Below are 25,410 nucleotides of genomic sequence, written 5' to 3' on the forward strand. Positions count from 1 at the left end.
CAGGTGTCCCCTCCCTCCCCCACCTCTCCACGAGTGTCCCTCCCAGAGGGCCTTCCCTGCCAGAGGAGAGGATGGTTCTTCGGACAGGGGTATTCGAGGAGCCGCACTCCCTGCTAGAACCTCCAAACAGGCTCCCCAGGGGCGTGTTTTCAGGGCTTGAGGGAGTGAAGGGAGTATGTCCTTCTCTGACAGAATGCGGCGACATGGGCTATTGTCATTATGTCGCTGACTTCACATTATCAAGAAGTATATATTTTGGAATACTAAATGTAATTTATTCTACACAATATAATTTTATAAATAAGTACCTTTGGGGCTGGAATTTGGCCCTGCAAATAATTTGAAGTAGCGATTAAAGAACATAGAAGAACATTTCTTATAGACTCAATTTGCACTATTTCCCCCTATCACTCTTTGCTTCCTCAGGCAGAATCCTAATTTCCCTCAAGAAGACCCCAGAGAACACTCTCATTGCTTGTGGCTCCTCACACACCTGGGATAAGTAGTGAACCATAACATGAAAAAAATGTAACTCTTCGAATATAAAATATAATAACTACCCTTCATGGGCGCTTTCTAGTTTCATAAATGAGCCACACACCTTGTATTTTCCCTGTTATTGTGACAACAGTGTCAACTGGATGGTATTGTTTCCATTTTACAAATTCAGAAATGAGATGGAGAGAAAGTCAAGTTCTCCCGTCGAACCTGCCCACTGCTGGGTTTTAAGAAACCATTATCCATCAACCTCCTGAGTCCTTGTTCGTCCCTCCACACCTAAACCTCTGTGTGGCTGCAGGGCAGGTATTTCACAGGGATTTACTATTTCTCGATTCGGGCGTTCTGCCCTTTTGAGGTAAAAGGCCAATGTGACCTACAAACACACCTGCTGGAAGGGGTGGCTCTTCTATCAGCCATAACCAAAACCCTGCCAGCGAGGGGTGGCACTGATGGGAAGCGATGTCAGCACCGCTTTCCAGGAACGGCCAGCATGGCTTCAGGCCAGGTGTGCCTGTGGCCCCGGCTCCGTCCTGTGTGGCCGGAGGTCTGCAGGCGGTGTGCTGCCTCAGCCGTGACACGGCGGGAGTGGCCCCCTGGACGGCAAGGCCGAGGAAGCTGTGACCTCCGATAGAAACTCCTTCTTAAAATCTGGTTTCCTTACCAAGCTGGCCGTGTTCCATCATTAGTCAGGGGCAATGAAGGACTTTAGTGAGTTTGATCTTGATGGAATTTCCAGCATCTTTTTGTTTTGTAGTCAGAGCTGAATTCAAGTGTATGACTAACATCCCTATGAAGGCTTACATTAGCTTCCGTCAGAGTGGCTTACTTCCCCCTCCAGGATGGGGGTGTTTTATTGGCACAGTTTCCACAAGCATTTCATAAAATCCCAGTGCTTATACATCATTACTTATCTGAAATGTCGCAAAATCTGTCTGGAGGCAGCATGGGGTTAAGTAGAGCATTATGGCTTCTCTTCATTTTTCGGTTTAGATGCAGCCACGGAATAAACATATAAGATGTTCTTTTAAATAGTTAATATGTCTTAGCATTTAATATAAGTGGTACTTCAAATTTTCAGTATAAAATAATTATTCACATAAGTGTTTATGTAATCTAGTGAGGCACCCATTTAAGGAAAAACTGCCAATCCATGTCGGGAAGATTTGGCGTTCACATCATAGTGCAAATTAAGGGTTGATTTGATTAGTGACTTGTTGACTTCCACATTTCGATTTATGTAACCACTTGAGAAATCCAAACTGTTGAGAAACAAGCCTGAGTTCCTATATTTTCTTTCTCACGTCTCTGCTTGAAAGGCCCCTGGATAACCTGTAGGACCGGGGCTTTTCTGTCTCACTTGGAACAAAGCCATCCTTAAAGTCCCGGCTGCCCCACGGTCATGCCGCACTCCCCTCCACCAGCCTCCACGCCAGAGCCATTTTCCTAGGTGAACATGACTGATGTTTTCCCTGCTTCCTTAACCCCATTTTTCACCCCCGGGGAGTACTTTATGCTGTACTTTCTAGTTTTCCTTTCTCACATTTACTATCTTCCTTGTTCTTTCTCGGTTGGTAAATACACTGACAAACTCTACCTCGAATCCATGACCCCTTTGAATGGACTGCATCAGGGAGTGCAGGGGACCGGCCCCTCCGAGAACAATTCTTGTGGAGACCCTGGGACAGCCTTTACCCCCTGGGGTCTCACGGGACCAGAGTGTCAGTCCCTGGGGGTGGCAGAAACTGGGGAGCAAGCAGTGGGTTTAGCTCCATGAGCACCATTTGCTGGGGGGATGGGCCCGGGTCCCACTGAGCATGCTGTGCGGCAGAGCCCCAGTCTTATGTGATGGGGACCTGCACAGAATGGACTCTCCTGAGGATGGGACTTGGAAGGAAAAAAGAAGGTTCCGCATTTTATGTGCCAATTGCACCCTCATTTCCTTTTCTGTCCCTTATGGGAGAGGAACTGAAACATCTCTTTCTATTTATTTTTACCCTTTATTTCTTTTATTGAAGTACAGAATAGCTGTGCATATTGAAATGTTTATTCTTAAAGCTTTGGAATCCAAAGACTTTTATTCAATACCTGTTCTACGTGTAAGCAAGCTGTGGGCATATCTAAAGTGACAGAACAGCTGGCTAGAAAATTTATAGCTATTGGTTTTAGCTATAAGAAGTAATCAGAAACGTGTAGGGCACAAAGAGACCTCTCGGTGCTCCTTCTTCTTGTGTTAGATTTCCTCCTGCTATCGGAAGAGTTAAGAACAATGTTTTGTTATTGTTTGTGGCATACGAGCAGATTAAATAAAGCTGGTCACTTATTTGGAGTACCATAAAACCTTTGCATTTACCCCAGTATCCACATTCGGAATTGCGAAGTTCAGTGGGTGTTTTTGGGAAGCAGAGCCTCCTTTTCCGCCCCGAATGGGCCAGGTGGGTTTGGACTCACTGCCGGGCTCCCCAGTAGGAGCTGTGCCTGTGGGGCCGTAGCCTGTGGACCAAGCTGGGGGTGCCCCCAGCACGTGTGCATCGGCTTCTCCACCTCTCCCTTTCACACCACCACTGTGCCAGCGTTTCAGGGAGCCCAAACCCAGGACCCGCTCACTCCTCACGTCTCCTCAGGGAGCACTGAGGCCGTCTCGGGCAGTGCTGAGAACACGCTCGAGCAACGATGAGCAGAGGAGATCCCAGCTCATGGGGCACACGTGAGTGAGAGAGTCTCAGAACAGTGAGAAGGGCGACAGACATAGGAATGTTCCTTAGAAGCATGTTTTAGAGGATGTGTTTAGGGGACATATTAGCCATTCCTGCTTTGGAAACCCCCATGAAGAAATTGCGTTATTTGTCCTGCAGCCGTCCACCGCTGGGAAACAGGGTTCTATGAGCTAAGACAGTCTTATTATGTGGATCTTAAACATATGTGCAAAGTGCCTACTAGCAGTAAAAATAATATGGTAATAAGGACATTGGGTAATGTATACTCCTAATTATATTTAAATAGGTCTACATATAGTGATAATAACGCGAAGATAATGTAGTCACAGTGGTATAATAGATAGCATGGAAATAATGGTGTAATATTTGGTGGTTGTAAAAGCTAAATATTCTTTTCTCTTTTCAATAGCATCAGCCAAGCACCATAATATATGTTATTTTAATATGCTGGATTTAACTTTAAAAAATAACATTTTTCTATCCTGGAAATACAGCAACTTAATATGCACTATGCTAGACCTTTTCTTAATTTAGACAATAAGGCACATATCCTGTATAAAGTAGCCAAAATGAAGAAAAAATCAGATACATTGTCAATAGGTGTGTATGATTGAACTGAAAATAATTAGTACATTCTGTTTCAGTGCAGTGTGATAATTTGGGTCTGTGATCTATGGGACTATGGTTCTTTCAGGAATGTGGGTGTCCCCTAGCTAGTCGGAAATGGCAACGTAAAAAGGAATTAGCTTACTCAAGCTGGTGTTTCACTCCTGGTGTCAGGTGATTTCTTCTCTCTTGGGGTTGTCAGTGTGACCCCCCATTCTCACAGCAAAAGGAGGGGAAGACCCAGGCCAATGCCCACGGCGGCTGTGGGAGCGGGGCCTGAGCTCCCTGCCCTCCAGCTCCAGGAACTTGCAGGCCCTTCCGCTCTTGGTGACATGAAGCCTCCATACCCGTCTTCCTGCCACATCCGATGGGCCTGCACGTGGATAAAGAAATCTCCCAGGTCCCTGGCTTTTAGGGAACGTTCTAGGGCAAAGGTTCATGTTGGCGAATTACGTGTGTGGGTCATCTCCAGAGGTCCCTGGAGTGACTTTCTGTCCCGTGAACTCACAGACTGAAGGCGCGACCGGTCCGCGCCAGCACTGCCTGGGCCTGAGCTGCAGATTCTTTGTCACTGTTTGACACTTGCTTCTTTTGTACTCGGAGGTGTGTGAACACAGAACACAGTGATGGACAGTGAAGGACAAAGAACAAAGGACTCCTCTTCAAAAAGAGGGCAGTTCGAGACTCAGTAATTCAGTCCAGTGTTTGCTGTGGCGACAAGCTCTCCGTGACCAGCACTCTCGAGATTCAACGTTTTTCTTTCTTTTTTCATCCACACTCACCAGTGAACTTGAATATGGCTAGTCATCAAACAAAAGAATGCCTATTCAGGAAAAAAAGAGTTGTGTAAGTGAAGGGGAAGCTATGAAGGGAACACAGGTCCTCTTTTCTCTCTCGTTGGCAGTGCATTCGGAAAAGAAACTGGATTAGGTGAACAGTGGCCCACACTGGAAGGGAGCCATTGAAAAGCCCTAGGTAGCAGGAGACTTCGGGGGCCATGCATCTCTCCTTGTGGCACAAATGAGTTTAAACGAATTCACATTGTCTTTCAGGAGCATCTTTTAATTTTCACCTGTTAGCCAAAGGTGAAAGACTGGTGCCTTTTTCTCAGTCTGCATCTGTGAGTGGGTTTACCATACACTTCAGACTTAAAAGATGGCCCTCATATGCCAAAACTAACCTTGTTGGCCATTCATTTCCTACCCAACACAGAAATGATACTTAAAGAATAAAAGCTGCTTTTAGATTATAATGAGGCAAACACATGGCTCCTTTTGACTTGTTTAGGAATATATTTCTCAATATAAAGTCATATACTCTGCTTTTCATGAGAAAAAATCCCCTATTTAAATTATTCTGCACACTTTTGTTGTGGAAGCCCTGTGTCACAGGGCTGATCCGCCTCTCTTCAGATCGGTTCCGACACTGTGAGGAATCCTGTGATTTCCGATGGCTGAAGTGCGTGTGTGTGAGCAATCGTGGGCTCCCCCGACAGCAAACCGCGGGCCGTGTGCACTGTGCTTCTCCCCCAGCCCGAGCCCTGTGTTACACTGTTGTTTACACATGGCCTTACCATTTAGGAATAAAAACGAAAGGACAGATAGTCTCGTTAACCTGTGGTGAGTTTGCAATCCCAGCGGCCGGGAGGGAAGCCCCAGCGGAAGGGCTTGGACACGTTAGGAGTGCAGTTCAGCTCACACAGCAATCAGACTCGCCTGTGTGAGTTCTGGGAACACGGCAGTGACGTCATTATGCGAGGGGAGGGTACATGAAGCACTTCATCTTGCCATCTCTTTCTCCCCTTTGTATCAGTCAACCTTTTTTTTGGCTTGTTTCATGCATAAATTTTGCTTTCATATGCAATTTTACATTTTCCCCAACGTCAAGAAAGTACTGTATGGTTGATTTTTTCAGGCAAATATGTCCTTCCTAATTTGTGAATGAGTTTTAAAATAGCTTTATCGAGCTATCGCTCACACATCACACAGCTCACTCACGCAGTGTGACAAGTGAATGGGTCGGGTGTGTTCGTGGGTGTAGACAACCCGCCCTGCTGTTCAGATTAGAGCCTTGTCTTTGCCTCGAGAGAAACCGGGCATGTGGTAGCTTTCACCCCCCTTTCCCCTCGTCCCTCCCACCCCAGCCCTAGACAACCACTCATCTTTCTGTCTGTGTGGATCCGCCGATGGGGACACTTGGTGTGAACGGAACCCTATGCTATGGAGTCCTTTGTCACTGGCTCCTTTCACTCAGTGCCGTGTCCTGAAGGCCCTTCCATGGTGTGGTACGTGTCAGGGTTGCCTTTCTTAATGTGGCTGAATGACATCCCATGGTACGGTGACTCCACATTTCGGCCATCCGTCGTGTACATTTCGGTCGTCTACTCCTTTCGAACATTGTCAGTAGCGCTGCGGCTTTGAACGCAGGTGTGCAGGTTTTTCGGTGGGAGTGTGTTTTCCGCTCTCTGTGTAGACACTTCGGAAGGAATTGCTGGGGCACCGTGGGACTGCTTCGCTAAGCAGCTGGGCCATTTTCCATCTCCATCAAAAACAGACTCATCTTCTAACTTCTGCACATTATGGACTGAACGTTTGTGTTCTGCCCAAATTTATATGTTCAAGACTAATCCCCATGGGGTGGGCTTCCGAGATGGGGCGTTTGGGAGGTAACTGGGGCCCGAGGAGGCACGAAGGTGGAGGCCTGGTCAGGGATGGGCTCCACGTTCTCACCATGGCGTGGTTTTCCCGCTGGCCAGCGTCCATCCTGAAGGTCCGCTGGAGCCCGCCAAGAGCCACCTCATGCCAACAAAGACACCCGTCGCACAGGAAATTCCAAGGATGTAGAAGCTCTGTGTCAGGAACTAGGATTGGAGACCAAATATGAGAACTAAAGATGCTCCTTGCGTTTTTGTCATGTGGGAAATTACAAAGGTTTTAGAAGCTCTGGCCAGGACCTAGAGACAAAGATCAAATATGTATGTATTTCTTATTATGTCACAACATCCCCATCTCTGTATCACCTCCTTTAGGATGGATCATCTTATTTTTCCTTTTTAGAGCAGAGGAGACAGACACATGGAAGTGTTTACGGGCACACCCTGGTCGCCAGGAGGAAAGGCCTGGTGTTTGCCATCAGGCTGACTTTTGTTGACTCTTTACCTCTTGTGAATGAAAACTGGATTTCACGTTTCACTTTTAAAATTCAGAAGGAGGAGAATTTTTAACCCCATTGCTTGGTGAGGTAAAATTTTTAATCTCGTAAATATGCGGGGTGGCTTTGAACGCTGTTCGTTTGTTTTTGCGCCACCATCCAGGGACGTCGCATTGACTCAGGTCCCCATGGGGCCCCACGCAGCGATCAGCAGGGCTCTTCCGCATCCTCCCCTGAGCTGGCGAGGAAAGGGCTTCGTCAGGATGGGGAAAGGGTGGCTGCTTTAGTGAGACTTTTCCCTTGCCCTTCTGCAGGTTCTCATCCTGAGGTCAGACACGGAAGCAAGAAATTTCTAGGGCACTGTGTGGAAGGGAAGGCAGTCATTTGTTTTGATTTTCAGCTATTTCTGATGCATTTTCTAAAATAGCCTTTTCAGTCTAACAGCTCAGTATTTGCTTTCATAAAATGTAATGGCTCTTTACAGCAATAAGAAACTATTAAGTGCCTACTGTATGCCTAGTATTTCACTGGGGATGTTATTAATCTTTGATTTGTGGGCTTTTTACATTTTTATTGGAAAATCCGGCCCACTCAGAGGAACTATTTTAATACTAAGCTTTATCTATGTGTACCATCCCTGCCTTCATATTTCTCTGTAACCATTTGCTGTGCATGTATCGATTTCAGGCTCTCTCAGATTCTTTCTCAGCAATTTGAACTTGTGCATCTGGGCCAAGAACGAATTGTATTTGTTGCTCTGCACATGCTTTATGGGGCTATGTTTTGTTTTTTTTCAATAATTGTTTTACTAGAGTCAATAGGAGGCTGGTTAATAGATTTTCATATGGAAATAGAATTTTCTGAAGCAGGGAGAATGTCACAGTGAAATTTAAAAATAAGCAAACAAGAGCCAGTGGATTTAGGCTATTTCTTATAAGCACTGTGAACTTGGAAACCAGCTATGTTTCTGTATTGGGTGAGGTAGGCGCTTCAAAAGTAAAACAGGCCCTGGCTGAGGAGCTCAGTGGGTTAGAGCATCATGCTCAGCCTCATCCCAGCTGAGCCCGTGTGTCCCTAGAACATGCCGTTGTTGCAGGTTTAGAGTCCCAGTCAGGGAACATACGAGGATCAGCCGATGAGCATCAGCTGATGAGTGTGTAGATAAGTGGGTCAGTGAACCCACGTGTGTGTGTCTGCCTCTCCCTGTCTTCCTCTCCCTCTCTCTTACATCAATAAATTAAGAAAAACATACAATAAAAATATAGGTGATGGCTCTAGGTCGCACATATGTGATTCCAGCTGTGTGCATGCATGCTAACATGCCTTTGTCACTGCCCACCTGGAGGGAGTCATCAGACCCTCGTCTGCCTCCGTCGTCCAATCTGTGACACTGGCCTGGCCGGTCTCGTTGTGAGTGCGCAGTGAGATTCTGTGAAAGGACTGACAATCACCAAATTGTGAGGTGGGATTATTCTCAGTCTGTGTGTTTACAGCCCATGGGAGGTTCGTATTTATGAGAAGTGTTGATGTTTAGAATTCATTTTAAAAGGTGCTTAAGATTGTTACCTTAATATATTTAATCTCACCATAAGGTAGATATTTTTAGAGTTGTTTGAAATTTTAGGTTTGTTTCCCTTTTTTGGAGACAAGAAGACTGTGGAATGACATATCAGAGAAAGGCTGATCATTACTGGTGGTTCTCCTAAGTGTTATGACAACCTTCTGAGCTCCTTTCTCCGCATTGGACTTAAAATTTCTTGATACATGTGCTCTGTAATTGATAAGCCTTTAGCTTTTCTTATTCTCATTTGCTATATGGATTGCATTTCACTCCTGGCCTGTTCTTCTGATAATATGATAAATATTACAAGAGGCACATTGTACCTGCCGTCCCGCTCGGGATGGGCAGACACATGTTCATTCTTGCTCTCTGCCAGGGGATCGCAGACCACAGTTCACCGTTTTCCATCCGTGAGAGAAAAAAGGGGAGCGTAGGTCCCCAGGCCATTGCCGTGGTTATGAGCAACGTGTGAAAACCACATGCTTTCTTGGTTGCGCTTTTGTCTGTGACGCAGACGCAGACTTGCCGTTCTCGGTGTCTTCAGACAGCTGGCTCCATAGCCCATCCACTGTTTGTAGTGGAATGGGCAGGAGAGGCCCATACGTGGCCAGGTGAGGCCACGGTTCAGGTGACCTCAGTTTACTTCTTGCAACAGCTGCGTGTTCTCCCTCGTGAGCGCTGGGGCCCAGTCCTCCTTAACTGGCTGTAAAAGACTGTTCAAAGTCTTCCACTGGAGTGGTTCATCCCAGCTGAGCCCGTGCGTCCCTATGACATGCACGCTGCAGCCCTTGGTTTCCAAGGGCTTCCATTGAGTTCCGTGGCAGACGTGTCCTGTGGACAGCACGAATATTAGCTCTGCTCCTTTCATAACAGTCATGTGATCTCTTCGCTGTTCTTCTACGGATGAAGCAGCATGGCAAAGAGGAGTTACCGGACTTGTCACATGGGCAGTAAGCCCCAGGGCCACACGCCAGGCGCTCCAGAGTCCAGCTCCCATTACTGTGCCACGCCGCTCTCTTGTCATTTACTTGCACTGTTGGTGAAGAGAAATGATATTTCCTTTGGAAGATACCTGAGCTCTCCTCCACGTCACCGGTGGGGAAACAACACGCAGCACAGCAGTTGGTGCGGAGGAGTGTTTGTGCAGCAGCGTGTGCCGTTCGGACGGGGCCACAGTCGCACCTCCGCAGGTTTTCCGTTTGAGTTTGGTTCGGAATAGGGCTTGCGGCAGGGCGGAAACGGGTACCCTGCCATCCTTCCATGATGAAATAGCCTGAAGAGTAAGACACTCTGGATGAGTTGGGCACTGATTCCACTAGATGCCAGGCATTATTCTTAACGTAGGACCCATCGTGGAAATTAACACAATGTCATTGTCACCAAGAAGCTTATCACCTAATTGTGAGCAGTGGGGCCTTTGGCAAGTTCATTTATGTGGGTGTAAGTCCTTGGTCTGTTAAATGAAGGGATTGTTTTGCTCATGTTTTGTAATGTACAATACTTATTAGTTATGAATTAACTGCAACATGGTTGAATGGAATATAAAATTAAGTGAATATAAAATATAAAAATAGAATATAAAAATTACCTTATGTAATCCTTATACGTCTCAATTCAATGTAGAATCATTTTTCCCCCTGATTTTCTTCTTGCATCAGTTTTTAGTTTTATATGTTGTCAATACTTAAAATTTTATTCATTTAGAAAGCTGTTTTGGAAACATCTTTCAAAAACCATTGTGTGACAAATTAATTTATCAGGAAAATGCAATATTTGGCAAATCATCTTGTATTTTCTCTAAAGAGAGATTAAGTTTTTAGACACCCTCACCTCATTAAGTTACATTCTGAGGAGGAGAGTTCAAGGTGTTGAAAGCCTTTCTGTGACGACAGTGTCTCGGTTAGCGCTGGAGAGAAGCGCTGCTGCTAGGTGATTAGCATCCCGTGGGGCTTTTACGACCTAACCCGTGGTTATTCTCTGCTGGGGTTCGCGCCGGCTGTGCGTGCTGTTCGTTTGTCTGTAGCACACGGCACGATGGCAGCCCCTCAGCAGGTGCTGTCTCCCCCTGCATACGGAAAACAGGAGTTCTGTTGTTTACAGACATTTCCGGTGCGGCGGTTTTTCCAGTGTTTTACCGTGCGTGCTCTGTCTGCCTTCCTGTCATTTTCCAGTTGATTTTAATTGACATAATGGCATGTTGCCTTTAAAAAATACTTGTCTATTATCCTATGCACCACTCCACATTGAAGAAATGTTCACAGAGAGAAGAAGTTGCACCATGGAGTGTTTCCACTTGTAGCCTAAATTCGATGTGGAATTCGATACCAGCAGTACACAAAACTGCTAGGGTTCCTTTCCTCTTTCTGCAGAGAACCTGAAGGAGAGTGGACCTGGCTGGGGAACAAGCACACGGCGCGTGCTTGTGTTAGACAACTCCCTGACGTTTTATACCACTTAGCAAACAGATTTAGCCAACAATATCTATGATGTCTTTACCTTCAAAATGTAGCCTTAAGAACAATGGTGTTCACAGCACCGAAGAAATTCTTCTGGGCATACACTACTTTCTAGATTGACATTAGGCCGGTTTCCGTTAAATCCGAGAAGGGACTGCCGAACACCTGTGCCCTTCTTTCACCGAGCGCACAATTTTCCACTAATTCTTTCCTTCAAATCACTGATTTTGTTGTTGTTGTTTCATTTCTCATCCCTAACCTTACTTTGTTTCTTGGTTCTTATCTTTTGAATTCTTGATTTAATATTTTAGTTGTATTTATATCTGCTTGTAGTGTACATTACCTGATTTTTTTTTAAGCAGGAGGACTTTAATTGAAAAGATAAATTGTTTATGTTATACCCCATGCAAGAATCTTAACACAGACCCTTAGCAAGCTGTGGCCTGATCAGGGTGTTTGTACGTTTCCTTCAGGATTTTAGGCTTTTCCCCAGAATTTTAAAATTATAAACATTATGATTATAGTCTTTAAATATCTAATGTTAATGCAATAATGAGGTGTGTCCAGAAAGTATCCAGCCACGCAATATGAAAAATAGAGACATTTATTGAAGAAGATACAACATACAAGAAACATTGTACATAGGACAATGACACCTCTGTCCCCTTCAAAGTAGGCACCTTGGGGCCTCACACAGTTCTCCCAATCACCATCAGCTACCCCAACGTATTTTTCTGAATCTCATTAATGGTCTGAAATCTCTTTCCTTTCAAAGGTGATTTTAGTTTTGGGAAAAGCAGTAAGGCACAGGGCACCAAATCTGGGCTGTAGCGGGGGCTGAGTCACCTGGTTGATTTGATGTTTTGCAAAAAAAACTGCATGAAAAGTGAAGCATGAGCAGGCGCCTTGTCATGAGGAAGCTGCCAATCACCAGTTGCCCATAGCTGCGGCTTTCTGAATCATCCAAATAGCTCCTGCAGAGGAATGTTCAAGCTTAATGCAAAATTTGATGCTGATTCATTGCCCTACTTGCTCAGTCATTTTGAGTGCGACAGCCACACAGTGCACATGCTCACTCAACAGTGTCCACTGCCTCCACTGACTAGTACAGTGAATTTGTCACTGTTCACGCATGCATATTCCAGTCCACTCTCCTTGGCTGCCAGGTTATCTTGATGTTGCGTAAACTGTTTTCGTTATATTCACAATGGCCGGACCTTTTCCAGAGAGACTGTGGTATTTTTCGTAACTGTTAGATTGACTACGTTCTCTTTTGAGGCAGAACAATCTTGACCCTTGGAAGTGGAGATGAGAAAGCTTTAAACGATTTATGTTCTACAGTTTGTCCTTTCATGGTTCTTCTGCCTCTCTAGGTTTTAGAGACAAATTTTTGTGCTATTTATAAAATTAGGAGAGTCAAATATCACGTCCCTTGAGATCCCTGATCCCCAACTGTGTGTGGTTTTGTGCTACCCCAGTGAGTTTCCAGTAAGTTCAGGATGGTACAATATTGAAAATGCCTCATGGGAAAACATACACGGTGATTTAAAATGCACAAGTATGCCATATGGTTTTCTCTGTCTCTCTCCCCCTGTGTTTTAAAGGCATCATTTTTTTTCAGATAAGTGTTTTCAAAGTATTCATGAAAAAGTTGGTTGCATTCATTGCTTTGCACTTAGAAAAATTTTGGATTTTTATACTGATTCCAGAGGCTTTCCTAGCAACCCAAACTAATCAGAATAGTCTTAATTAAAGGACAGAATCACTGTCCTTTAACACATTACGGTCGTGTGTCTCAAGCTTCATGTTTCAGTTTTAAGAATCTTTCCAAGTCCGAGAAAGCAAATGCGGGCAGCAGGACACCATTGGTGAACCGGGGCCTCAACAGAAGTGATAGGACACCGCAGACCTTGTTACGGGCTGAGTCGTGCCAGTGAGTGCGGGGTCTGTAGAACTGCCATAGCCCGAGCTGCCCCGTCTGCATTCTCTGCCTCTCCGCCTATTTCCAGTGCTGTCAGCCTCTTCTGGAAATGACTGCCCCAGGCATTACTTCTGCAATGTGGGTGCCTAAATTCTTAATCCTGGGTTCCTCTGCTGTTCTCAGCCTCTGGCCTGTTGTTCTGGACTTTGGCTCTTGCTGTGGTCACCTCGGGCAGCTGCAGAGGCAAGCAGCTCCGTGTTTCACTTGGCCTTTCCCTTCTTCTTGCCACCCCCTCTGTTTGCTGCACGCCCGAACTCCCTGGTTCGGATGTTACCTTGATTTCTTAGCTGACTACCTGGGTCTCCTGGGGGTCACAACTAACACGGGTTAACCACAAAAGAGGCCTGATTTTCTGGTTTAGGAAATGATTTGTAGAATTAGTTGTTTGTACTTCCCAATGCTAATCCACAAATGTTCCAATATATAGTGAGTCCATGTGAGCCATTTCTCCCTATGAAACCCTGGGGTGCTGTTTGGACTCAGTTCTTAATACCTGCATAATAACGAACAAAACTGCTTATGATGTATGGCCTCAGGAGTGCAGAATCTATGCATCTCTTTTTCTGAACCTAAATTAACTCGGGCTCATTAATTTTAACTTCTAAAATCCAATACAAGGAAGTTAGTAAGAACAATAAACAAAGGTGGCCCAAGAGTACAGCCACTGGAGGGGACGGGAACTTGGAAGTGCTCCTGTGCAGGGTAGTCTGTGACCCTTCTTCATGAATTCCTGTTGTTTCGGGTTGAATCGTGTCGTCATAAACACGTGGAGCTCCTAACCCTCAGTTACCTGTGCACGTGACTTTATTTGGGGAAGAAGATCTTTGCGGATGATTCAGTTAAGGTGAGGCCATGCGGTTGGGTCCAGATAAGGGAAATTTGGACACAGAGACAGGGACACAGGCAGCGTGGAATCTGCTTCCACAGGCCAAGGGAAGCCAACGTTTGCCACGTCTGGCAAACTACTCGAACTTGGGAAAGAGGCGTGGAGTGAATTCCCACCCACATCTCTCAGAAGGACATAACCCTGAAGACACCTTGACTTTGGACTTCTACCCTTCCAGACTGTGAGACAAAAAATTTCTGCGTAATCCACTCAGTTTGTAGTGCCCCAGCAAACTAATGCAGGTGTACTTTGGGGACACATAATCTAGTATCCATTTAAAAAGCCAGAGCAACCTCGCTTTCAGGGTCAGGTGCGGAGTCTAGATGATGTCTTCAGGATAAATGATTTGCTGCAGAAAGGATGCAGGGAAAGGCTGTAAACTATTTACAGCCTCACTTGAAAGGTATCCATGTGGATCGTTCAGATTTTCTTTGGATCTGTTTTTCACAGTGAGGAAGCCCTTGTTAAGTCAAATCTGCATCACAGTATGAAAGATGCCTCCAAGGCAGGGGTCAGAGCGAAGTAGATTCAGCCCAGTAAGGGTGTGTTTGCCCAGAGTGGTAAGCAGGTTCGGCAGCCCGGCTCCCTTCCTCTTTAGTGATGTACTGACTCCAGATGCACTGACCTCCTGTCAGCTTGTGAGTCTGGCTGACATCTAAAGCTCCTGCTTATGGATGCCGTGCATGGTTTGCTTAGCAACATGCTTAATGGGACCACAGGGAATCTGGTTTTCCAGCTAAATGAGTTTGGAATGCTCAAATAAAAGCAAAGATTCAAACTTTAGAAAAAGAAAAGTCCACAAGTAAAGACCATTCACAGATGGTTAGAGTGTCTGCTTCTCATTTTTATAAATCTATTTTCATAAATAATTTTAACACTCAATAAATTTATTTTTGAAGAAAACATATCCAACAAAAAATCAGTTTTCAGATTTCACAAGAAAGGCTTAAGCATCCAATATTCCTTGAGTATACCTAAATGAACTTAGAGAGTAGAAAACTTTATTTTCAGAAAGAGTAAATTTTTAAATGTATGAACACAAGCTGTCTGGGTGGTGCTGGGCTTTTCCAGACGGGCACTCTGGGGCTGGCGGGGAGGGACTGGGCCATCCTAGGTGTGTGCCTTTGAATGCTTATAAACGATGCTAGTGTTTGTACAGGTCCGTGTGTGTGTGTGTGTGTGCACGCACGCATGTGCGCGTGTGGCAGGGTGTGGCGTGCACAAACCCTTTGTGCTGCGGGTGTATGGTTTTATGGGCCAAGGTCAAGGCCTAGTTGGTAAGAGGACTTAGACATTGCCGAGTAGAGTTCGGTCAAGGACAGAGTCTTGGTCAAGAGCACGTCTAGCATTGGGGCGTGGAGGGCACCCACAATGGGTAAGAAAGACAGCTGGTAACTCAAGATGTAGGATATTCTGTGCTTCACAAACATGACTGCTGTAAAGAGAAAATCAGTCTAAAAACAGGCAATAATTAGTCCCCATGGAGACTGCACCTCCCTTAGCCGAGTACATTTGGTGAATGTAAGGCACACGTTTACAAAGTTTGCTATATTAGTGTTGTGCTCACTAACAGTTTAAAATGCCACCATTTTTATTCCCTGTGACTCTATGAAGAGCACGCGGTTACTTGAGGTCATTGCTTCTCGAGCTGATTTTAGGGATAAATCCCAAGACTAGTCAAATCGAAGTTTATTTAATTTCTTCAAACTTTATTTCTTCTTTTCTTGGGCATTTATAAACCCCTGGGAACCGTGTGCATGTGTGAAGGGAACCGCGTGCATGTGTGAAGGGAACCACGTGCGTGTGTGAAGGGAACCGTGTGCATGTGTGAAGGGAACCACGTGCATGTGTGAAGACATGTGTGAAGGGAACCACAGGCATGTGTGAAGGGAGGTGGAGGAAGTGGAGAAGACACAATGTTTAACAAAAAGTTAATAACGAAGAATTTCTTTATAGTAAGTGTAAAATACTGGGGTAAACTAACTTTTGGTTTGTGGTCACCGACTTTAAGATTTCAATGTAAACACCATCTCAGTGCGCTCATGCAGAGCCCAGGCCATCCTCTGGACTAACGTGAATTTCGAACAGCTGTTAAACACATACTCAAATATGGTGGAGATGCGGCCTCAGAACATTATCGAAGGTAACTTTCTCCCGTGAAACTTAAAAAAGAGTTTGGTCTTTTACTTGAAGTAGAAACAGTTTTTCTATAAATTGTCTTAAATATAGAGATGCCAATGAAAGTATTTACAACTCAAATGCATGAATTGCTTCTTTGCTAGCAAAAGACAAACGTTTTGATAGAATTAAAAAAAGAAACCCAGCCCTCTGTAGCTAACAAGTATCCTGGAGTCTGTCTCCCACTGCGCTAAGCAGTTCGGTATTCCTCATGTCCCTCCATGGCATGCACTTGTTTTCAGTGCTGGAGAACTGGTGTCTGGAGAGTTTGTCAGGCCTGGGTATGCCGGGGCAGGATGTCTAATCATGCATCATCAGTGATGACCCCGGAGGTCTGGGCTGCGTGCTTTTTCCCTTTTCTGTTGTGCTGAGTTTTTGCTAAGACTGGCACTGGATTTTGTCAAATGCCTTTGCAGCATCTGTCGAGATGGTCACAATTTTTTGTTCACCTGTTACTGTGATGAGTGGCACTTGCAGCTCTTTTTGTTGTAATCCCCTTTGCATTCCTGAACGTTGAATTTAGTCAACCAGGAGGGATGTTTTCCTGTGGCACTGGGTTTGGCTTTGTAAGGTTTTGCTGTTTACATCTATATGCACAAGTGAGATGGCCACGTGAGTTTCATGTGAGTTTTGGTTCCCTTGTCACTTTCTGCTTTTGTTGTCAAGATCATACAGGCTTTGCAGGGCTGGGAGAGGAATCACTTTCCTCCCCGCCTCCTGTTTCTTTCTTTCCTTTCTCTTATTCTCTGGGAGGTTGTATGATTGAAATATTTTATTTATTGAAAAGTCTGAGAAAACTTTCATCTGAAAAATCTGATTCTGATACACTTACTTAGATTTTTTTAAGCAAGTAATTTCATTTCTTTAATAGTTGTAGATATATAGGATTATATTTTTATAAAGATAGCTTCATTTCCTGAAAGTTTCCAATATGCTGGCAAAAAATTATTCTTGGAATGCTCTTCATATCTTTAAATTCTATTATTTACCTATTACATTTTATTTTCATTTCTAATATGTAATTTTAGAAATTACATATTACTCGCTCTCTCCACTTTCTTTTTAATTTTTCAAACTCAGTGGTTTATCTAGGTTATTAGTTTTTCCAAAGAATTAACTTCAGGCTAATGATTTCCTGTTTAATTTTTATTTTCTATTTAAGTTTTTATCTTTATTATCACCTTTCTTCAACTAACTTTATTTTGGTTTTCATTATCTAACTTCCTAAGTATAATACTTAGCTCATGAACTTATAGTGTTTCTTCTGTCTTAATAAAAAAATTACATCTTTAAACTTCTAACAGAGGGTTCTCTCTCTCTCTCTCTCTCTTTTTTCTTCTCTTCTCTAGTTTTATTGTTATCCAAGTACAGTTCTCTGCCTAGGTTCTCTTAATATATGTGATAATAAGTAAAGAGCCAGTTGGTTTATGGATATTTGTTAGTTTTACTTGGCTTACAAGTAAGCAGAGTGACTTACCATATGAGTCTTAAAATATGTATGATTAAATTTGAGTCTTAGCAAAATCTTCTTGTAAATCTCAATGTGAGATGCTGGGAATGAAGTGGACGACAGTGACATGTATAAATTCAAACAGCACTGTCAGAGGCTTGGTAGTGGAATTTACTAATTTGCCCAATATGGTAATTCTATTGAACATTTTGTTTCTAACTTTGAGAAACTTTCAAGTAAACATAATTATGATGTAATCTCATGAATGCGAGTGAAATTTGCATTCAGTTAACTTGCCATTTTATTTGTCTGGAGAGATTTATCGATGACTTATTCCGTTCATATGTATTTATGAGGTGAGAATGCACTTGGTGTCGTATCATCATTGGTCAGTGTTAACCAGAATTAGAGTTTCGTAACCTGAGAGCTAAAATGCCTTTACAAATGCCGTCATTCAGTAAGTGCCGTCATTCAGTAAGTGCCGTCATTCAGTGAGTGAAAACCAAAGTCCTGTGCAGCGCGGTCCTACCAGTGCACCGTACTACCTACCAGTACTGCTCCGAACTGTACTACTAGTACTACTAGCACTGCTAGTACTTGCCTGCGCTGTGCACACGGTCCTACCGGTGCATTGGGTTGCTAGTGCTGCCATGAACTGCGGCACTAGTACTGCTTGTGTGCCATGCACAGCACTGCTAGAACTGCAATGGGCTGTACTAGTGGTACTGCTCGCACTCCTGGGCGCGGTGCACTGTGGTACTAGCACGACCACGCCCTAGGCAGCGCTGTGCCTCTACCCGAGGAGTACTGAAGCACCAGCAGTCTGCATCGAGGTGTGTCCTATGTGTAAAGTACACTTTGGGGTTTGAGGTATCCATAGGAACAAAGGAATATTAAAACATCTCATCAATCAATTATACGTTGATTACTTGTTGAAATGGTAATATTTTGGTTATATTGGATTAAATAAGTTAATTGATTTTAGCTGTATCTTCTTACTTTTTAATGTGGTTATTAGGGCCCTAGGTGAGCATATGTGGCTCATCAGCGAATTCTCGGGCAGCACTCATGTAGGCGTCCTTTCTTCAGGTGAGCCTCTACGTAGGGCCGGTCGGTAGAGACGGGGAACCCCGCGCGGGCCTACCGATCCCCAGGCCGAGGCGCCTTGCCTGTTTTGAAAAGTAGTGTTTCCTTCTCTTCCCTTTTGTGTAGCGATTTGATTTTGGCTGGCTGAGTTTCCTCTGAATTTGGAGATGTTATAAAACATCACAGGAAAAGCTATTGTTCCCTCACATAAAACATGTGAACCCAATAAGTGTTTTCAGTTATAAACATCATGAGCAACAATCGGAATAGAAAATGCTCTTTCTGAGTAGAATGCTTCCAGAATATTTTAAATTTTAAAACAGGTTTAATTCTAAGTGACCAAGTTTAGAATTTCTAAAGGTACATTATGAGACTCAGAGGTGTAAGTATGTAGATATTAAGCATATGGGCTTATTAAAGAAGATTAAAGTCTCGATTCAACTTCGCTCATGCTCATTTTGTTGAAAAGTGTACATTTAGGTGGATCGATAAAACATCTGGTGGAGAAATATTAGACCAGTCTCTGATTTCAAATTAGGTTTTGTGTTACCCGGGGGGGGACACGTTTGAAAGGGAAGTTTACATTCTACTCTACAGAACAACCTTTTGTTCATCTGTTTGAAAATTCTAGAAAACTAGAGTCAACAATTCTATCTACTGTTCCATTATTCAACAGCATGAGTATGTGTGCACCTTTGAGAAAACGTGTACAAAGTATAGCTTCTTACCTGCTTGGGAACCACGTCACATAGCGTGTTGTGTGGCGTCCACCAACATGGCCGTGTCCTAAAATACTGAGAGCAGTGTGATTTGAAAAATTAGCATTTTGGATAGAAGTTAAATTTGCATTTCATAACAGTGTTTCAGTCTAAAATTACGCTTAGCCATTGTAAAAGCACATAATTACCTCTGAGCTGAATGGCTCCTACTCCCGGTGAGAAATGAATAGTCTGTAGTCATAAGGGACTGAATGGGTTGTGTTACACAATTAAAAATCCCTCCCTCCTGTACGGCATATGGCTGTCACTGGTGCTGGTTTCTTTTTTACACGACATGGTGTACAGATTATCTGTGAGTGTGAATCTGTCTCTCTCTCTGTCCATCTGTTGTCAGACTACTTTGAAGAGTTGAAAATACTGGAATAAGTTTTCTTCAGTATGAAAAAAACCACAGTAATCTTATTTAATAATTTTCTAGTTCTGTGCCAAAATGCATATTTGCTTCTTAAATAGTAAAGAGCGAAAACAAAGTGTTCATTTTGTAAACAGGATATGGGGCCAGAGAGCACCCCCTGCTGGAAACCTGTAATAAAAACTCTGCCGCGCTGTGCCGAGTCTAATGCCTTCTGTGCTGTGGTCGCTGGGGCCAGACTGTCCCCTGGCTGTGCTACCGTGTAGCAGAATGAGTAATCTAATGGTTTAATGACCGGTAGTCTCCGGAAGATGTGTTTACTATTAAATGATGCTCTTCTCCTTTTACCGGATCTTACAACTTCATAATATAATGCTGTTTTAAAAGTGGTAAGTAGATTTCTGTCACTCTATGAACTTTTACCTTTTCCCCCTTTGAGAGGTGTGTTCTGCCTTGTATGAAGAATCGATTTTCATTAACAGGTGCTTAGGAGAGAAATTAAGAGAGACATTTAAAGCAATTTTCTCCTGGAGATAATTCTAGAAGATGATAGATTCATTGGGCAAAATTCAGTAACACAGGTGTTTCTGAATAATTGTTCTGAGTCACAGCCAAAGCCCACTCCTCTGGCCGGAGCAGGGATTTTGCAAAAGCAACAGCCCTTGCTCTGAAACACTTGTAACTATTCCCAAGGGGGCGCTTGTATAATTTCTGTCAGCGCTAAGATTTGGCATTTCCGGTCCTGTCGGCGTTACAGTGTACGGCAGGGTCATTTTGAATACGGGAGGGTTAGTGTGTCGGAGAACAAAGGTCTTATCACCCACGTGCTGTCAGAGACGGAGATCTCTGTCTCTATATGGGTAACGAAACACAAGTGGTCTTATGTCCTTGTCTAATATGTTGTGACATAAATATAAATATTAAATCAAGTATTCATGCGAGTCTTTCTATACTTCTACAGGATTGGGTTAATATAGTGCAGTGGGTTCGATATTTTGTTCCGTAATCCATCTGGGGCCTGAGATCAAACCCTTTCAAAGGTTACAAAGCAATTTTTTTATTAGAATAACTTACATGTGTAAAATATTTGATATCATGATTTTGTCTTCTAAGCTTTGATTGCAGATTTGCTTCCCTTTTTAAGATGAAAAGTTCTCTAGTGGGGAGAATAAATTGGTCCAATTTTTCCAGGCAGGCATTGAGCAATATCATGAAGGTTAATATTGATTTCTGTAAGTTTATTTTATAGAAATCATCAAAAATGTATACAAAGATCACTGTAAATAATGTTTATATTGCATTTATTTCTAAATGGCGAGAAGTTGGAAACAACGTGACTTCCAGAAAAAAAAAAAGGTGATTCTTTAAAAAATAATTATAGGACATCTAATGTAGCCATTCCTGTGTGGCTATTTACACAGTCATTTTTAAGATCACCTGACCCTTTTTTAAGTGGCAAATATAATGCTAAGTAAAATAAAATGATCACTGTAAATATATCCCGTATGGTGTCAATTTTGTATGAGAATATACCGACTACATCGCAATTATTTAACCTTAACATTGAGTATATTCTCTTTAGGCAATAGCAGCATGCTGTCTATTTGTCTTGTTTGGAATTGTGAGTGGTTTCCAAACTGCATTCAGAGTGAACCTGAGTTGCTTCTGTAATCAGAGTAAATCCCTGTATCTTTCCAGAAGTCAGAAGCCCTGGGAGGCTGCGCTGTCTCCTCACCGGCTGCCTGGGGCCTTCGCCCTGGCCGGTGAGGGCCAGGTTCCAGTCCCTATTTCTGTGAATTTCCTAAAGGTTAGGACCGTGGGTTGCAAGCCTCTGCTGTGTCTTTATTGCTCAGAAAGCACACTCATGCCCCGCTCTCTTCAGGAGTTACTATTTCCTTACTGCGGTCAGGTCCTCCGAGGATACGGAGATCAGTATCTTTTCTTCTCCTGGAAAAACAAACAAAGATTAGCCGTGAATAGCCAGCCTCCATGTGTCTGCTTTCTGGATAAATTAATTATGGCTATACCACAGGAAATTGCTACTGTCTTTTGTTGTTCTCTCTGTAGGTGATACAAAGGAGAATAGGGATGTGCATAGGTAATTTTCGATATGAAAGTTGCGTGCAGTTACGTACACAGAGACAGCCAGAGACAGGACTTAAGTACACGGCTCTCCAAAGAAACAGGGCCTGCCGCCCACCTTGGCGCTTCAGTGGGACTAGGGACTGGTCGAAAGAGACCATATTTTACTCATGATAAAATATCAATTGAGTTAGCAAATTAGAGGACTTTACAGAGGACACTGCCTACCAAGGACAGGTCTAAGGACTGATTCTGGCAGAGAGGATGTCCCTCAGCCCTTAGGTTTCCTGGTGGACAAGCAGGCTCCAGTGACGCCCCCCACCCAGAGCCAGCTGGAGCTGAGGGTCTTATGATCCAGCTTCGCAGCCTCCCTGCCATCCTCGGGGCTGGTGTCACCGTCCCCAAAGAAAGAACAGACTGAGACCTGTGATTCTGCGTGCGGAACTATTCCACAAAGGCAGAAATAGAAAGGCCATGTTCTCCTGGAGCAGAAGGTGGAATTACTGTCCCTACCTCTCGGAAGAGCTCTCTTCCCCTGGCAGAGCTGTAGTGATTTTCCTGGCAGGTGCCTCCGTGTGACATGGGAGCTGCAGTTGCCACTTTGTTGGTCATCCTGAGCTCTGGGGGCTCAGATGCAGGGCCCCAGGGCTCTGTATTCCAGCTCATGCCCCTGGTCACAGGTCTTGTTGCCTTGGCCAACCGTCACGAACTGTCCACTCTCGGAATTTAATCTGAAGGTCAGGTCTAACAACTTTACTGTCAAAAAGGGTTTTTCTTGTACTTCAAAAAGAAAATTCTGTTTGCTGATTCGATGCTCTTAGTTTTCACTGGGCAAACCCTAAGCACCATATGCACGGTGGGTAGTAAAGCTAGTACCTATGCACCATGGTTTATGTTCATAACAGAACGTTACAAACCAAAGTGAGAAATGAGTGGCTAGCCCGTCAGTACACGGCCGATCAGAGAAGGTGAGGCAGAAAAGATGAGGAGTCTTGGAAACACCCATGAAAGGTATTTTAGAGTAGTTTCCATTTTACTTTTCATACTCTTTTTAAGCTAACTATTGAATATAATAGGGGGGAAAAGAAGGCATATCTGTCTTTAATTTTAATTGACTAAGAAACAGCATTAGGCAATGAGTGAGTCATTGTACTGTGACATGAGCAGGGCACCTTTTCTTTTACATCAGAAGCAGAAGGCACTGATACCCGAGCCCCTGTTAGCGCGAACTGGACCAGGAGAATAATGTGATGAGATGTGAAGACCGTCCACAGTGCAGCCTCTAGTGCAAGGATGTGAGTAAGTGGGAGGAAATAGGAGTGTGTTTCTGCCTCATGTAACTAGATTTGATACAGTGAGCGAGGAAAGGCACCGAAAAGGCAATAATTCATGCCGAATGGCGGTAAGCAGCCGCTCAATCAATGCAAAATTGATTTTCATAGTGTCCTAGACTTGGGAACTTTCGGAAATTTGTATGCTCATTGTGCAAGTACCATAAAGAAAAATACCTAGTTCTCCTTAAAAGGTGAGTACATTTTTTTTTCTGTACTTGACGTGCGTTTGTTAAAAGTTTAAGCATTTATTATTTGCGATTTTAGATGCTCTTACTATGTTCCTAACAAGAGTGCAGTGTAGAGAAATAACGTGGCCCCAGATTCACTGATTTCTCTTAGTTGAGCTGAGTTTCTGCACAAACGGGCTAGTTTCCACCCTTGGCAAGAGAGGCCCGGCGTAGGGTGGTGTCCATGGCAAAGCTAGACACCCTCGGGCAGCTTAAAAAGTTACAAAGTGGCGCTTACTCACCAGCAAGTCAGACTGTTGAGTGTGCCGTGAATCAAACCATAGCCCCAACGCCACGTAGCCACAGTGTTTACCGCCGGAGCCCGTCCCGGCCTGGGAGACTACGAATTCGCCTTCTGCAGATACAATGCCCCGTCCTGACATTTTAATGACAGAGAAGTCTGAGTTTCTGTAAATTAATCTGCTTTAAAGTCCCCAAAGTCATGATGACTTTTAGATATTGCTTTGTTAAGAGCTTTCTTTCTAAAAGCTGTTGGCCGCAAGCCAGTACTCGCAAACATATAAAATCCTCTTTTAAAGAGATGCGATTCTTTTCTTCTTTGGCATACATAAAGGCTTTTGGAATTCTTTACAGTAAAACTGCACATTGTTGCATTTATATTCAACTGAGAAACACATACACAAACTATTACTTTAGCGCTTGATATCCCTCCATCCGAATTATTTAAACATGTTCCTCATGTGCTTTTGCTTGTTTGATTTTGCTGCTGTTACCCACCATTTCACATGTCAGCGTTCTCAGCCCTGGGATGCTGGGAAGGCGATTGATTGGTTCCCAATCTGTTACTTCACAGTCCAGTAGAGACGGATAATAATTTAAAGAGAGAAATTGAAGAGATGGGGTTATAAGGAAATAAAATAGGGACAGATGGTTTTTGTAGTGCAATTCAGAGGAGCTGAAGTAATGACCTCTCTGTCTGTTAGTGAGGAGGAGTCAAGTAGTGGACAAAGGACAGAGAACTTCCTGCAGCCACAGGTTGGTCAGCCTCTTGCCCGCCCCTGCTCTCATTCATTAAAATTTGTTGCAGAAACCAAGTTAGTTGTCTTGTAGAAGGTTTCTTGCACGTTGGATGTTGCTGATTAAATCTCTGTAAGGCCGTCGAACCTATTTCTGTGCGCTGTATATTTCAGACAAGCTGGTAGCTAGACCTTTCTAGACATTTTAAAGATCTGGGGGAAAAGAGTGGAAACATCAATGGGACTTTCCTGGACCCGCAGCACTGAGGACTCCTCTCACCCCATCGCCAGTAAAGTTTAACAAATGCTGATGATGTCCCCTCTGTGGAAGTCCTCTGGCAGGTGCCTCGACACCTCATGGGTACATCAGGAGAATTCACGTTCCGCTCACCAGTACTTGTAAGGCCCCTGCCCAACAGGCCAACCCCGGCCTGCTTGCTAAGGCTCCCCGGGACGGTTTTCAGTCACCTCTGGACCCTAGCTCAGGCAGAGAGCAGCTCGCGGGCAGGGACCAGCTTTCTGAGGAGGAGATGCCGCGGCGTTTACAGTCTCTCCAGGCCTCGGGCGGGCAGTGTGGCTGCTGCAACGCACAGCTGGTCATGTGGACGTCGTGAAGAAGAGCAGGGGGCCTTGGGCAATCCGCCAGGAAGCCACGGAGAGAACTGAGTGCAAGAAAGATTAGTAGAGTCATCGAAGCAAATGTGATTATTTCTCTGAGACAGGAGGAGCACACAGCTTGCATTTCTGCCATACAATGAACGTGCACCTGTGTCTATGTGTAGCCACCAATGCATGTTTATATAGGAACTGTTTTCAAAAGTGCAAAACCATCTAGCAGTGACTATTTTGAGGGCGTGGTGGGAAAACGAAGCGCAGAAGGCTCCCGAGCCCCGCGCCTCCTCAGTCGGACGGGTTTCATGTGTGTGCTGCAGAGTCAGCTCTGTGGCGGAGCCTCGGCTACAGCGAGGGTCTGTCATAGTCAGTGCCGTGGGCTCAGGTGGAGGTATGGCCCGCACTTGGGCCATCAAGATGCGTGGTTTGTTCTGTGATCTTCACGGCAACAGCAGGTAATGTACTTGGTAACACCAGG

General features: G+C 44.2%; 1 protein-coding gene across 6 annotated transcripts in view; it reads left to right on the top strand.

Moving 5' to 3' along the window:
- Nucleotides 1-25,410, top strand: part of IMMP2L (inner mitochondrial membrane peptidase subunit 2) — a 614,910-nt gene that overhangs the window by 230,951 nt on the left and 358,549 nt on the right. The window lies entirely within an intron of this gene.

Source organism: Desmodus rotundus, chromosome 6, assembly GCF_022682495.2.
Source record: "Desmodus rotundus isolate HL8 chromosome 6, HLdesRot8A.1, whole genome shotgun sequence".
Classification (NCBI taxonomy): Eukaryota; Metazoa; Chordata; class Mammalia; order Chiroptera; family Phyllostomidae; genus Desmodus; species Desmodus rotundus.